This window comes from Nansenia antarctica, assembly GCF_963989245.1.
Source record: "Nansenia antarctica genome assembly, chromosome: 2".
Taxonomy (NCBI): Eukaryota; Metazoa; Chordata; class Actinopteri; order Argentiniformes; family Microstomatidae; genus Nansenia; species Nansenia antarctica.
Window position 1 is genome coordinate 84,457,961 of NC_137675.1, and position 14,781 is coordinate 84,472,741.

The 14,781-nt window shown below is 43.0% G+C and overlaps 1 pseudogene across 1 annotated transcript; it reads left to right on the forward strand.

Moving 5' to 3' along the window:
- Positions 1–157: 157 nt before the first annotated feature.
- On the forward strand, positions 158–12,750 carry LOC308151763 (annotated as a pseudogene). The gene is made up of 3 exons: positions 158–403; positions 629–805; positions 11,758–12,750. The product of its transcript is annotated as an uncharacterized misc_RNA (transcript).
- The last annotated feature ends 2,031 nt before the right edge of the window (positions 12,751–14,781 follow it).

The window sequence follows — 14,781 nt, forward strand, 5'->3', positions numbered from 1 at the left end:
GCCCCAGGCCCAGGGAGCAGACCCACAGAGAGCAGCGCCCCAGGCCCAGGGAGCAGACCCACAGAGAGCAGCGCCCCAGGCCCAGGGAGCAGACACACAGAGAGCAGACCCACAGGGAGCAGCCCCACAGGTCCGGAGGCCAAGGACACCGAAGGCCATGGACACCGAGCTGGAGGAGTTGTTGAGAGCGAGGGCGGTGTTGTGTGAGGAGTGGGGTTTCTTCCTGGAGAAGGCTCTGGTGCTTTGCAGGGAGGAGATGAAGGAGGGCCGACTGAAAGAGAGCGACCTCCACCAAAAGCTCCACGATATGGAGGAGGAGAAGAAAAGCCTCCTCCGTGACCACAAGAAGGGGAGGCGCCAGGCCCTCACTGCCCAGCAAGAGACTGAGGAGAGCCTGGCCGAGGTCAGGGCGACCCTCGCCAACACCACCAGGGAGGCAGAGGACAAGATCAGGGTCCTGGAGAGTGAGGCCCTGGTGGACAAGGTAGCAGCTGAGGAGGCTCTGGGGCTTTGCAGGGAGGAGGTGAAGGAGAGCCGACTTAGGGAGAGCGCCCTCCAACAAAAGCTCCACAATATGGAGCAGGAGAAGAAGAGCCTCCTCCTCCGCAACAACTCCGACCTGGAGAAGGAGAGGCGCCAGGCCCTTGCTGCACAGGGAGAAACGGAGGGGAGCCTGGCTGAGGTCAGGGCGACCCTCGCCAACGCCATCAGGAAGGCAAAGGACAAGATCAGGGTCCTGGAGAGTGACAAGGCAGCAGCGGAGGAGGCTCTGGTGCGTTGCAGGGAGGAGGTGAAGGAGGTGAAGGTGAAGGAGAGCGACCTCCACCAAAAGCTCCACGGTATGGAGCAGGAGAAGAAGAGCCTCCTCCACAACAATTCTGACCTGGAGAAGGAGAGGTGCCAGGCCCTCTCTGCACAGGGAGAAACGGAGGGGAGCCTGGCTGAGGTCAGGACGATAATATGTGCAAAATATGTGCATACGTTTGGGTCTTTAATAAAAGTGTGAATATGTGCAAAATATGTGCATACGTTACAACATCGTATCTGGTAGCCTACTGGACGACTGGGTTGCACCAATTTGGCGTAAGTCATTACTAAATGCAGGCATTTAGTAGTTACTAAACCCCTAGTTGTTACTAGCTAGTTTCAAACTAGTTGTTTACTAATTTCGGTTGCACCACGCCAATCTTTTGCCAATCTTAGCTAGTAAATACTCAGTTTTGGTAACTGTTTTTTGTTTCTCTACTGTAACATAACCAGGTACATTAATAATAATAATAATAATAATAATAATTACAATTTACAATACAAATACAACAATTGGGGGTCCCTCAAAAAAATGTGTACTGTATAACATGATAGCCATCTATGAGCAATGCACTGTATATAAGATGATGACCAAGGGTCTTTCTGCTGCTGACCATGAGTCCTGTTGATGGAGCCCAATTTTCTTTTAGAGTCTGTAGGCTACTGTATTTGTTTATTAACATTCATAAATATGATATATTGTCTGAATTTTTGTCTTCTTTTATAAAATGTAAATTATTTTAATTTCTTGTGCTGGTTTATTATGAACAACATGTAAAATTGCAGGAAACTAGTACAAATAATTGGGTGGGAGAGAGGGGCCGCCGCTGCCAAAACGTGTACAGTTTTGGGTCGCTCCACCGCTAAGAAAATCTCACTCCAAACTTTTGGTGAAACTTGGCAGCCCTGTTATGACATTATCATAAATAATAAGGTAAACAGTAGGACGAATCACGTTTAAACTGATTCCGTTGTCGATGCAGTCTGGAAAATGTTATGGTCTGGCGAGAACGTCCGTTGCGCGGAAATTGACTGATTAGGTGAAAAGTATTTTTTTTCTGCGTTCTGTCGGGCGTTTGACTGACCATTTATATGCAACGTTTGCAGGAAAAGTGCTATAGAAATAAAAATGTATTATTATTATAGGCAACTATGGCCGTCAAAAAGGGTGGGACAAGACGCTCGTTCATGTGTGCAACAGAGTTGATTGGAAGCAGGCGTGGAACTTGCAAATTCCACTGACGTGCGCACCGTTTTATAAATCCGAATGTTGGTGACGGAAATGTTCTTGCTTTGCAAAGGTGCGTAGGTACGCAAAGCGTAGGTACGCAACGCTTTATAAATGAGGCCCCAGAGCAGTACTATTCCATGTAAGATAAATGGCCCAAAATTTTCAGTTTTTTCATACTAATATTTTGTAGTGGATTTATTACAATTCACTGCTATCACGATTATCCTCTGGTGTTCAGGCTGTGATACGCGTCATGGTCAGATTTAACCAAACAACAGACAGACTAGGGATGCCCCCATACCGTTTTTTGCGACTGATATTGATCACCTATAATCTATGAGCAATATCGACCGATATAGGCTACTGCCCATACCGATCAAACAATAGCCTAATACTAATAGGCTAATAAATAAATATGAATAAAACTAAAAACTAAAATGAGTGTGGATGAGACATTTAACATTTAGAGCATCTGATAAAGAGAGGCCTCGGGCTAAATGTTTTAAGAGTCTTTTTAAAAAATGTCCACAAACCTTTTGATGGCTGATAGACCTTTTGATACATTTCTTCACTCTTGTTTTAATATTTTTATCATCTTTATTCGTAGGATTCCCTGCACTGTGAACTCTCCATCTGGGCAGAGAGATGGATGCTTCTGCTTATTCAGTGTCAGAGAGCCAGAGGACACACGTTGGGTCCCCTGATGCAGAGACAGAAGGACAGAACCACAGGAAGGACAATCTTATTAGGCTCCAGCCACCACCACTACCACCACCTCCCACCCACAGTAGGAACCATCACTCTCCCAACATTAAAGAAGAGTACGACACACCGTGGGACGACACACCGTGGGATAGGTTTTTACGGGACTACATCAAAAACGATAAGGTCAAAGATGAAATGCTCAGCACAAATGCCTCAGGGCAAGATGCACATGCTCTTAAAGAGAGGCATCGACTCTCTGAAGCACCGAATGACATGGATAGTGACAGTAACGCCAGTTCAGAGGTCAAGACTAGAGGTCAAGAGGTCAAGATCGAAGAGCGCTATGGTAGGAATTCCTCTCAACAAAGGCCAACCACTAGTCCAGACCAATCACATCCTGGATGTGAGTCAGGTGGTCACAAGAGCAGCTCAGTGATTGGATTACAGGAACAGCAGAGAAGGACAGCGGCAGGGCAAATCTCTGGGCAAACAAAACATGGTTGTGGTCATGACGACATGCGCCAGTGCTATGTCCAGTGTGGGAAGAAACTAAACATGGCGGATATTGTGACAATACAGCAGCAAATTAGAAGACGAGAGCAACACCATTGTGCTACAACTGATCAGTAAGTCACACACATGCTGTGAATCCTGTCCACAAGTATTGTGTTCAATAATTCACCATAGGGTGCCAGGTGTCAAGTATGCAAATAGTGGTCATTGGATTGATATGATGAATAATACTGCAGGTGCATGACTAAGTCGATTTGTAATTGAATTAGCTCAGTTTTTACACATTTCAACAGTTGCTAAACAGTTGGTAATTAAAGGACAGTAGCTAAACAGTTGGTAATTAAAGGACAGTAGCTAAACAGTTGGTAATTAAAGGGCAGAACTATAAGCACATCTAATAGATGAATGTCATGTATATGATATCGCAGCAAGCTAGCTCGAAAGGGAGCTGCCAGTCAAGCGTGCAAAGTCCACGCCCCATACAGCCCTCGGAACTGTCTGACCAGGAAGTTGAGCCTAATAAGAAGCTTATTTTCATAGTTTATTTTGTGTTAACGTTTTTCCTGGACACAAAATACAATTGGAACCATTTAATGTCTACTTTCCAGACCCTTTAATTACAACAAATGCAATCAGTAATCCATAGATTATTGCATTTGCAGGACATGTCCTGTCAGTCTAGATGGGAGTTCAGTGAACTGTTTGTCTGTCATTTCTAATCGACCCTGCGTTGTTTGTGCCTCCTGTGTTTCTAGCCGCAGGTCCTCTTCAGCTCATGTAACCATGGTAACCATGTATGAACCGGAATGCACTGAGTCCCCCGGATCTGGCTGTGGTTCTCCAGCCCTGAAAAGCCCACAGTGGGGTCCAGAGATGGTGGCAGTGAAGCTGGAGGAAGAAGATGTAGAGGAGTATGGTGTCATGGTAAAAGAAGAGGATGGAGGAGACCAAATGAGAGAGGAGGGAGTGATGGTAAAAGAAGAGGACAGAGGAAGAGTGGAGATGAAAGACAGTGAGATGGATGGTAAGTCTTTGTTATTGGTGAGTGTAATTGCACTGTTGTAAACTCAATGCTACCAGTGTATGGAAGCATATAGTGGACTAAATTCAAATGTTAATGCAATTTGAGATTGCAATTGCATGTTCCACTTTCCACCATGTTGCATGCATTCTTTCAGTCAATATTCAAATTCCAATGCAATCATATGATTTGCATTTTCATTTTCATGTAGCTGGTATGCACATTCGCTGTCAATATTAAAATGATAATGCAAAGCCATTTGACATTTCATTTTCAAAATCATGCGCTGCTTTGTAACTGACAACATTAAAAAGTTCATTCTAAAGTGAAAAATACTATGCAATCCCACAATAGCATTTTTATTTTCCACTTTTGCCTGCATTATTTGAGTCAATATGACAATTGTAATGCAATAATGTGATTAGCGTTTGCATTTCCACATTCTAGTAAACACATCCACTTCGTAGCTGACAAAATTCAAATGTTGACCATTTCATGCAATAATGCATGAAACACACACGCTTATAGGCTAATATATTAGAATATATTATTCAAATGATCCCATTCTCATGTTCTACCGGCCTGTCAGTCATTCTCTGGGGGCAGGACAATGTTCAATGGCAGGGCTAGCGCAAGTCATTTGGGATTCCCTGGTTAGATGCTCATGACAGAATAGAACTGATAATTTAAAATGTAGCTGAATTCTCTGCGATCATGAATAATGATAATCAGACTACATGCACAATCACTTCACTTCTACTAATACGGCTGGTTAGCTTCCGGTCCAGCGCTGTTCCCCACCAGCTGTTTACAGGAGCTCCGCAAAGTGTTAAGGACGTTACGGTGGCTGGTAGGCAAACTGGTAGTAGTCACTCTATGAGTAGAGGGCTGCAAGGGAATTTTCCTGGCTACATAGTGTACAGGTTTTTTGCTTTTGCCTGCTTGCGGCTCTGTAATCATGTGAAGCGCATTGAGTCGCATCTTGTGAGAAATGCGCTATACAAATAAAACAAGATTTGATTTACGGACAAGCTTTTTGACAGCGTCATCCTCGTATCACATGCCTACAACATCAACCAGCTGTTTTCAGTAGCATGTATGCTGTCAAATTAAATTATTATTATTATTTGCTCCAGCTCTCGACAGAATGCCTGAGAGTCTTATATTGCATTATATTTTGAATGGTCATCTGGTGCCTTAATATTGTGTTTTCCTTTACATAAATAATGACATTTCCACCATAAATTGATGCAGAAAAGGCACAGATTGGTGCATATAAATTCACCAGAATGCAAGAAATTAAGTGTGTGACGCTCGTTTGAGGACCTCCAGACAGCCCCGCTTCATGGGTCCCCCCGATGTCAAACGCCACTGGTACCACCTCCGCCTAATTTTGAGCCAGGAAAAACCCTGTAAACGTACCGTAGCTACAGACAAAGCTAGCGTAGCTAACAAACAAAAGCTTTGGCTAGCTTAGAGCACACTCACAAAGCTAGCTAGTTAGTAGGGGTGTAACGGTACACGTATGTGTACTGAAATTGGACTAAGTCCAATGAATGCAGCTTACTTTTTTTGTGTGTTGAAGTAATCTCAGTCAGTACGCATGTGCACACACGCCACAGAGAGATTGTCAGTAGTTGAGCTTAGATAGTTTAAACTAGAGCTTGAAGTTCCTCCAGCTTCACTTAAGTCTCCTGTTTGGGAAAATTGTATAGGGATGGGAATCGAAAAACCGGTTCCAAAAGTTTCGATGCATCGGAACCTCATCGATGCCGGCATGTTTTGATCATGCGCTGACAGTTGCGCATTGCAAAAGTGTATGCAAGTCACCACCGACCTTACCTCAGCTGCACGTGTGCGTGGGAGAACCTTAGCCAGACTTTTTATAGCGTTGTCCCTACTGGAAGTGTGTTCGTTACGGCTCTACTGCAGAGTTGCTACTGCCAGCCCCATCTTTGTACATTGAGTTTGCCTTTGACAAGGTTCCCGCGCTGGTCTTAAAAAGCCTTAAAGTCTAAAATCTAGCAATCTGATTTATAAGGCCTAAAAAGGTCTTACATTTCAGTTATCCGGTCTAAAAATGAGGTGCTAGGTATTAAAAGTGAGATTAGCTAGGAAATCAGTCCGACTACATCAATTTAGGCAGAAATTAATCAAGCTGTAACCAAAAAAATGCCAATTCGCTTTGTCTGTATCTATGCTATCACATGGTGTCGCGAATAGGTCTAAAATTCTATCAAAAGGGTCTAAAAAGGTCTTAAATTTGACTTGTTGAAACTTGTAGGAACCCTGCTTTGATAATGGCCATCAATAATATTATGTTTCATTTCACTTCATTATAAATTGTTCTGGGTTCAGTCTCTGCTGTCATCCATCCTTAATGATCGATTCGAAAAGTTCAAGAAAGCAGAACGCAGTCACGCACGTGCAGAGAGATATGGGAGGGTAGAGGAAGATAATCATTAGATGTTGATGCTAGAAGAACGCACCAAGATGACGATACATAGAAACAAGTACCTTGTCTTTTGAAAGTCGAGTAAGTAAGCCTGTTCTGCTAGATAGTATAGGTATGTAGATAGTCAAGCCCGGATTATCCATATATTGCATCGGGTGAACGCCCTGGGGCACCAGCCAATGGGGGGGCACCAAATTATTCGGACAATGAATAGACCTTTAAAATATTTTGCGCACATTTTTTAAAATATAGGCTATATTTACTGGAAGACATCCACACAGGTACAAAACTAACGGTTATATTTAGGCTATCATGTATAAAAAGATAAATAATTGCGAGTTCGGTGTAAGTGCCCCCCCCCAGTCACAGACAAGTGCGCGATGACGCAGTGCCGCCAAACTATCAACGAAGAAATCAAAATGTACAGGCGACAACTGAGTGGCTCTGCCAAGCGAAAAATTAAGCAAGGCAAAGACTCCAGACATACGGCCACTCTTAAAAATGTCCCAACAATTGGGATTTTTTTTTATTTCACCTAGGCCTAAAATTAGCACCGAAGTTAACAGTGTGGGGGGGGGGCAGCAGAGCGAGCGAGGGAGCGAGCCCATTCACAGCCACACTGGAGCAAGTCTTGCTGAATGTGTAGTAAGAATGGTTCATGTCATGACCTGGGGTTAGACTTGTCGAATTGCCGGGGACAAAGTTACGACAACGCCAGTAACATGTCGGGTAAATATAACGGCCTCCAGGCGCATCTTAAAAAAGCAAACCCCCTGATTCATTACGTGCCCTGTGCTGGACATTCCCTTAATGTTGTCGGTGTAAACAGCATTAATAGCTGTAAGGATGCGAGTGATTTCTTTGACCTACTTCAGTCATTGTATGCGTTTTGTGCAGCATCCCCTCACCGATGGAGCCGGATATTTAAAAATAAGGATGTGAACATCAGCAGGACTCTAAAACCACTGTCCAGTACTAGATGGAGTTGTAGGACTGACTCTACCAAAGCGTTGAGAGAGAACTATAGTGCAATAAGAGAGGCCTGATAATAATAAGATTCCCTGCTGGCAATTGAATCCGAGTTGGTCAAAGAGATGGACTTTGAGGATTTAGTAAACGACTTTGCCTGCGTAAAATCAAGAAAAAAGAAGTTCTGCTAAAGGTAAGGCTTACTTATGATTATTTCGGGCTAATATGACGCTGTGGCTGATTTGGGCCTGTGTGATGCACAGGGCTATAGCCTACGTCTGATATAGCATCACGAAGGTGAGCAGAGCGGCAAAGAGAGAGGCGCTGTTTATTTCCATAATACCTGTAGTACGCTTCATTAATGCTGACAGAAAATATGTTCTTATTCTTATATGCCTGCAACAGTCGTTATTGGACTTGGTTGGTATTGAGCTTGTTTTATTGTAGTATACAGTATGTGCATTTTCCCCATTTGTTATGGTTTAGCATGTAGTCTCAGGCCATTTATGATGGAAATAATTAGCCTATATTTAGAAAGTCGTGTTGCATTGTGATGTGAGTTGCATTCAGATTTGAGCAGTGTAAAGGCTATACTACGGAATTAGGCCCAACTGTGATGAGCCTGTACTGTAGTTATATGCTCTTGTAAATCTATGGGTTTTGTAACCATAGTAAATATCACACTTTCACTTGCAAAGTAGGAGGGTGTGTGTGTTGGGGGGGGGGGGGGCACACATCAAGTCTGGTCACCCTAGGGCACCCTAGGGGGTTAATCCGGGCCTGTAGATAGTATAGGTATGTAGATAGTATAGGGATGTAGATAGTATAGGGATGTAGATAGTATAGGGAAGTAAGCCTGTTCCGCTAGATAGTATAGGTATGGGGTCCGCAGAGGTACTGCAGGGGGTCCGCCAATTTCTGTCATAATAATTGACAACTTTCACCAAAATAATCAGTGAGAATTAAAAAATATAACAAATGATATTGAGTAAGGTACAAGCATGAATAGGCAATAATAAGCTACTTTTGACAAACAATTTACAAAATAAATGATGCCCATGATTCTAGAGTCTAACATAACGTCAGCTGGAGAAAAAAAACACACCTGTCTAGCAAGCTAGGTGTTGGCTAAAACGCTGCAGTTCGGTCTTCATTGCGAAATTAACGTTAATTAATAACTAGCATAACGTTACTACTTTAGTTACTAGTTTGATAATAACAAACCCGCCTCTTTGCTTCTCTATGCGCCGCTATAGGAGAGGAACACAACGCGCTCCTTTACCATTCCGTCTTTGAATTACGCACAGCTATCCTCGAGATTCTGGTTGGCCAAAACCGCGCGGAGCTGGCTGCGCATTTCAATGCGCCCTCGCCTTATGTGAAATGCGCAATTGTTGATCACTTGGAGGCACTCAAAAGTCAATTTGAGAAGTACTTTTCTGAGACTGAGTCTTGGAGAAAGCACAAGACATGGATACGGTTATCATTCAAAGACAATGCATCCGACGGCTCAAACCTGACAGCCGCTGAGGAAGATCAGCTGATCGACCTAACCACAGACAGTACACACAAGAATGTGTACGAGTCACAGCCTCTCACCCAGTTCTGGATCCATTGCCAGAAATACTTCCCCCAACTGACAGCAAAGGCCATGGTGAGCCTCTTGCCTTTTGCAACAACTTGTCTTTGTGAAAGAGGATTCTCCTCCCTCACCTACCTGAAGAGCAAATACAGTTCCAGACTGCATGACATTGATGCTCTGCCTGACAACCTCCATCCAGGAGGTAGGCATACCTTGCCTCCTGAAGCTAAAAGTTTCATTGTTGAAAAATAATAATAATAGAAAATATAAGCCTCATCAAGAACAACAACAACAAAAACAACAATAATAATAATAACCAATCATAATTATGCATGAACGTTTTTATCAATCATAAACACATATAGGCTAATAACCCAGTATATAAATAGGTTAATATGGTGAAATAAAAGGTGAATGAAGTAAATATAAAAGTTATTATAGGCTTATATATATTACATGTGGGGGTCCCTGTTCTGTTTGTCTCACATCCAAGGGGTCCTTGGGTTGAAAAAGGTTGAAGACCCCTGATGTAGATAGTATAGGGAAGTAAGCCTGTTCCGCTACATAGTATAGGCACGCAGGCAGGAGGGGCATGCCTCACTTCCCGGGGGGCTAGCATCAAAATACACACATCCCCGTGTTTACCAGAGCCTGGGGAATCTAGCAGGGGTGGGATGCAAACGGTGGGTTGTTCCAATCCAATGCGACATATGGGTGAATGGGTGTATGGAAATAGCGCTCCACGCACCCGGAATATTTGCATATTTATGACTATTGTTTTTAATAATGATAATCAACCTCTTCTGCATCATACATGCAGCCACTACCCGTGATAATCTGCGACTTTAATCCTGTATCAGGGCACGATACTTTTACAAGGTGCAGAGATTTATCTCTCTGAGAGACATACTTAAATAGAGAACACTTTTACCTATATCTGTTTATTCATTGTTTATTATCTTGTTAAATGTTTATCTATTTAATTTCTCTCTATTTTTATTTTCTTACCATCCTCTTGCTGTATTTTTTATGCTGTATGTAAAGCGCTTCAAATTGCCCCTGTTGTATGTGTTATACAAATAAACTTGCCTTGCCTAAACGTATATATTAAAGTTAAACTTGCCTATGTAACCCTGTATATGTTCCTATTCTTACAGACCAGCAGAGCGCCAACCCAGGTTCAGACAGCGAGCCCAGCTCCACCACATCAGGAAACCATCAACAACACAGGAGCTCAAGGCGGAAGAATCACCGTAAAACACACCCACAGACTTACACAGGAGAGAAGACCCACTGTTGCCCACTGTGTGGAAATAGTTTTAGTAAAGCAGGACACCTGAAGAGGCACCAGAGAATACACACAGGAGAGAAACCATACCAGTGCTCCCAGTGTGGGAATAGTTTCTGTCATGCAGGAGACCTGATGATTCATCAGAGAATACACACAGGAGAGAAACCATACCAGTGCTCCCAGTGTGGGAAGCGTTTCCGTCAAGCAGGAACCCTGAAGAAGCACCAGAGAATACACACAGGAGAGACACCATACCAGTGCTCCCAGTGTGAGAAGAGTTTTAGTGGAGAAGGAAACCTGATGATTCATCAGAGAATACACACAGGAGAGAAACCATACCAGTGCTCCCAGTGTGGGAAGCGTTTCTGTCAAGCAGGACACCTGAAGAGGCACCAGAGAATACACACAGGAGAGAAACCATACCAGTGCTCCCAATGTGGGAATAGTTTCTGTCATGCAGGAGACCTGATGATTCATCAGAGAATACACACAGGAGAGAAACCATACCAGTGCTCCCAGTGTGGGAAGCGTTTCCGTCAAGCAGGAACCCTGAAGAAGCACCAGAGAATACACACAGGAGAGACACCATACCAGTGCTCCCAGTGTGAGAAGAGTTTTAGTGGAGAAGGAAACCTGATGATTCATCAGAGAATACACACAGGAGAGAAACCATACCAGTGCTCCCAGTGTGGGAAGAGTTTTAGTCAAGCAGGACACCTGAAGACGCACCAGAGAATACACACAGGAGAGACACCATACCAGTGCTCCCAGTGTGAGAAGAGTTTTAGTCAAGCAGGATACCTGAAGATTCATCAGAGAATACACACCGGAGAGGAACCATACCAGTGTCCCCAGTGTGGGAAGAGTTTCATTCATAAAGGACACCTGAACAACCATCAGAGAATACACACCGGAGAGAAACCATACCAGTGCTCACAGTGTGGGAAGTATTTTAGTGAAGCAGGAAACTTGAAGAAGCATCAGAGAATGCACACAGGAGAGAAACCATACCAGGCTCTGGTTCAGTAACAGACGTACCAGCTCTCTCCGCACTGTGTCACTACCATAAATAATCAGAAAACTAAACTGGTAGGCCTATGTAGTGCTTCCCACTTCCTTGTTCTGTATATAATCTTTTAGAAGGATCTTTTTTTCTTTCTTTCTTTTTCTTTATGTGACAAAGGGTCAAAATATAAACCAGCAATTGCACACGGGAAAGCCACCGGTCCCTCCATCCTCATCGAAGCAAACCGATAACCTGTCAGGTGAGGGGAAAAAGTATCAGTGCAATCAGTGTGGTTTGAGATTTAAAGGCAGCAGAACACTTGGAACTCATAAAGTGCACGGAGGCAGGAGGCTGTATCCATGCAACATATGCGGGAAGGATTTTAACCACAGCTCCAGCTTGTCCCGACATAGGCTTATCCACAAAAAAGGAAAGGGTATCCCCCCAGGTGTTCCACCTGAGCTGGTGATGAGTCACGGCCGCCGCTCGCGCCTGCCAAAATCCGCGTCCAGGAAGGTCAAGAACGGGCGCCCTGGCGGAGAGAAGTTCTACGCATGTCCACAATGTGACAAGACCTTCAAGAACTCTGCGAGTCTCTCCAGACATCAGGTTTCTCACGTGAAGGAGCTCCTAACCACTTACACCCAGGGGGAGGACAGCCTCAGCAAGTCCTCCGACCTGAAAATACGCCTCAAGTTGTGCTCGAGAGACAAACCAAACTTCTACACTCTCTGCAAGAAGAACAAGAGGTCCAAAGCTGCCAAGCGCACCATGTCGAACGCCGAAGAGGAGGAGTGACATTATGCCTGCCAGCAGTGCGACAAGCATTTCAGCCACACGTCGAGCCTCGCCAGGCACCAGCAAATGCACAAGGGGGAGAACAAGTTCAACTGCGCCTACTGCGCCTACTGTAAAAAGACCTTCACCCGGTTATCCAACCTTCACCACCACGAGAAGTCGCACACCGCGGGGAAGATCTACGAATGCACCATCTGCAACAAGACATTCGTGCACTCGTCAAGCTATTCAAGGCACAAGTGGTCGCACACAGAGGAGGAGCAGGCGGCCAAACAGCGGCAGCGGAAGCGCGGCGCTATTAACGAGAGCGCGCCACTCGAGTCGGACTCAGAATTTCTTCTAAATTTGGGACTGGAATTGGCATTACTCTGAATATATAAAATGTGTGATATCCTTTGGTTGTATACTTTAAGCAAATTGTATCTGGGAGGGAGTTAGGATTAATGTTGAGTGCAAGGTGACCCCCCCCCCCCTGTATGTCCCCCCCTATACTTCTCTTAGATTGCACTCTTGTTCTCTGCTGTCCATGCAAAGACATGTTTGGTTTATTTGTGTTGACATTCCCTTTTGTTCATGGCTAGCTACAGGGTTCAATTGATGTTAGGGTAAAAGTATTGTGAAAACTAAACTGGTAGGCCTATGTAGTGCTTCCCACTTCCTTGTTCTGTATATTGTTCTCTGCTGTCCATGCAAAGACATGTTTGATTTATTTGTGTTGACATTCCCTTTTGTTCATGGCTAGCTACAGGGTTCAATTGATGTTAGGGTAAAAGTATTGTGAAAACTAAACTGGTAGGCCTATGTAGTGCTTCCCACTTCCTTGTTCTGTATATTGTTCTCTGCTGTCCATGCAAAGACATGTTTGATTTATTTGTGTTGACATTCCCTTTTGTTCATGGCTAGCTACAGGGTTCAATTGATGTTAGGGTAAAAGTATTGTGAAAACTAAACTGGTAGGCCTATGTAGTGCTTCCCACTTCCTTGTTCTGTATATATATATATCTTTCAGAAGGATCTTTTTTTCTTTCTTTTTTTTGATGTGACAAAGGGTCAAAATATAAACCTTGCCTGCCATGTGTCATCCAATTCAATAAAGATTTGACCTTCAGGAGTTTCAGCGTCTACATTCCGTGGTTCAATCAATCTTCCAAAGGTTTTGTCCTCAGCATCTTCTATGTTCAGTTCATGCAAGTTCACAATGGAGCTGAAAATGAAAAAACAATGAAGCGCGGTAAGGAAGGTTGATTTACGACAGGTCTCATCAGTACATGTGCTAAGAACCAGAAAGGTTTGACCGTTTTGAGTTTTGTTTTTGTTTGATCAAATATGAGCAGACAAGTGTTCTGAATGGTTGACTGTTATACCTTTTAATTGTCAGTTTAATACGTTTGAATTGTTGGCATAAGAATATTATTGTCAAAATATGAAATACAAACAAATCCCAACAATTTAGAATGGCATCATTTTTATATTTGTTGATATTTAATTGTGAACGTTTGAATTGTTGACTTAAGAATATTATTGTCAAAATATGAAAAACAAACATCCCAACAAATTAGAATGGCATAACTTTTTATATTTGTTGATATTTACTGCATTAACCACAAAGTATACATTGTGACTCCATGTGTATGTACAGTCATGTGAAGAAGGTAGACGCCCCATGAAAATCTTTGTCTTTTTCAACATATTTAAAATGAGAAAAGTGCACCACATCACTATTCTGGCTTTTTCCTCAGTAGGAATTGGCGTTTATTTTTGTTAAATAAATGCTAACAAAGTTACATTTAGTTTTTGGTTAAATTATATCACCTTTATCTATAGACATTGTAAGAAAGAAGACCAAATATTCATGTCCATTTTTCTTTAAAAATAACTAAATATTTCATGGGGTGGCCTAATTGTTTCACATAACTGAATGCATGAAAAGTGTGAAGCGCGGTAAGGAAGGTTGATTTACGACAGGTCTCATCAGTAAATTAAATATAATTATTATTATTAATTAATATTAAATAAATTATTTGGGTGATGGATATACATTACCTTATTGGATATACACTAGTCAAACACTTGGACACACCTTCTCATTCAATGTATTCTTTTCTACATTGTAGATTAATACTGAAGGCATCAAAACTATGAACGAACACATGGAATTATGTAGTAAACAAAAAAGTGTTAAACAAACCAGAATATGTTTTATATTTTAGACTCTTCAAAGTAGCCACCTTTTGCTTTGATGACAGCTTTGCACACTCTTGGTATTCTCTCAATCAGCTTCATGAGGTAGTCACCGAATGGTTTTCCAACAGTCTTGAAGGAGTTCCCAGAGGTGCTGAGCACTTGTTGGCTGCTTTTCCTTCACTCAGCGGTCCAACTCATCCCAAACCATCTCAATTGGGT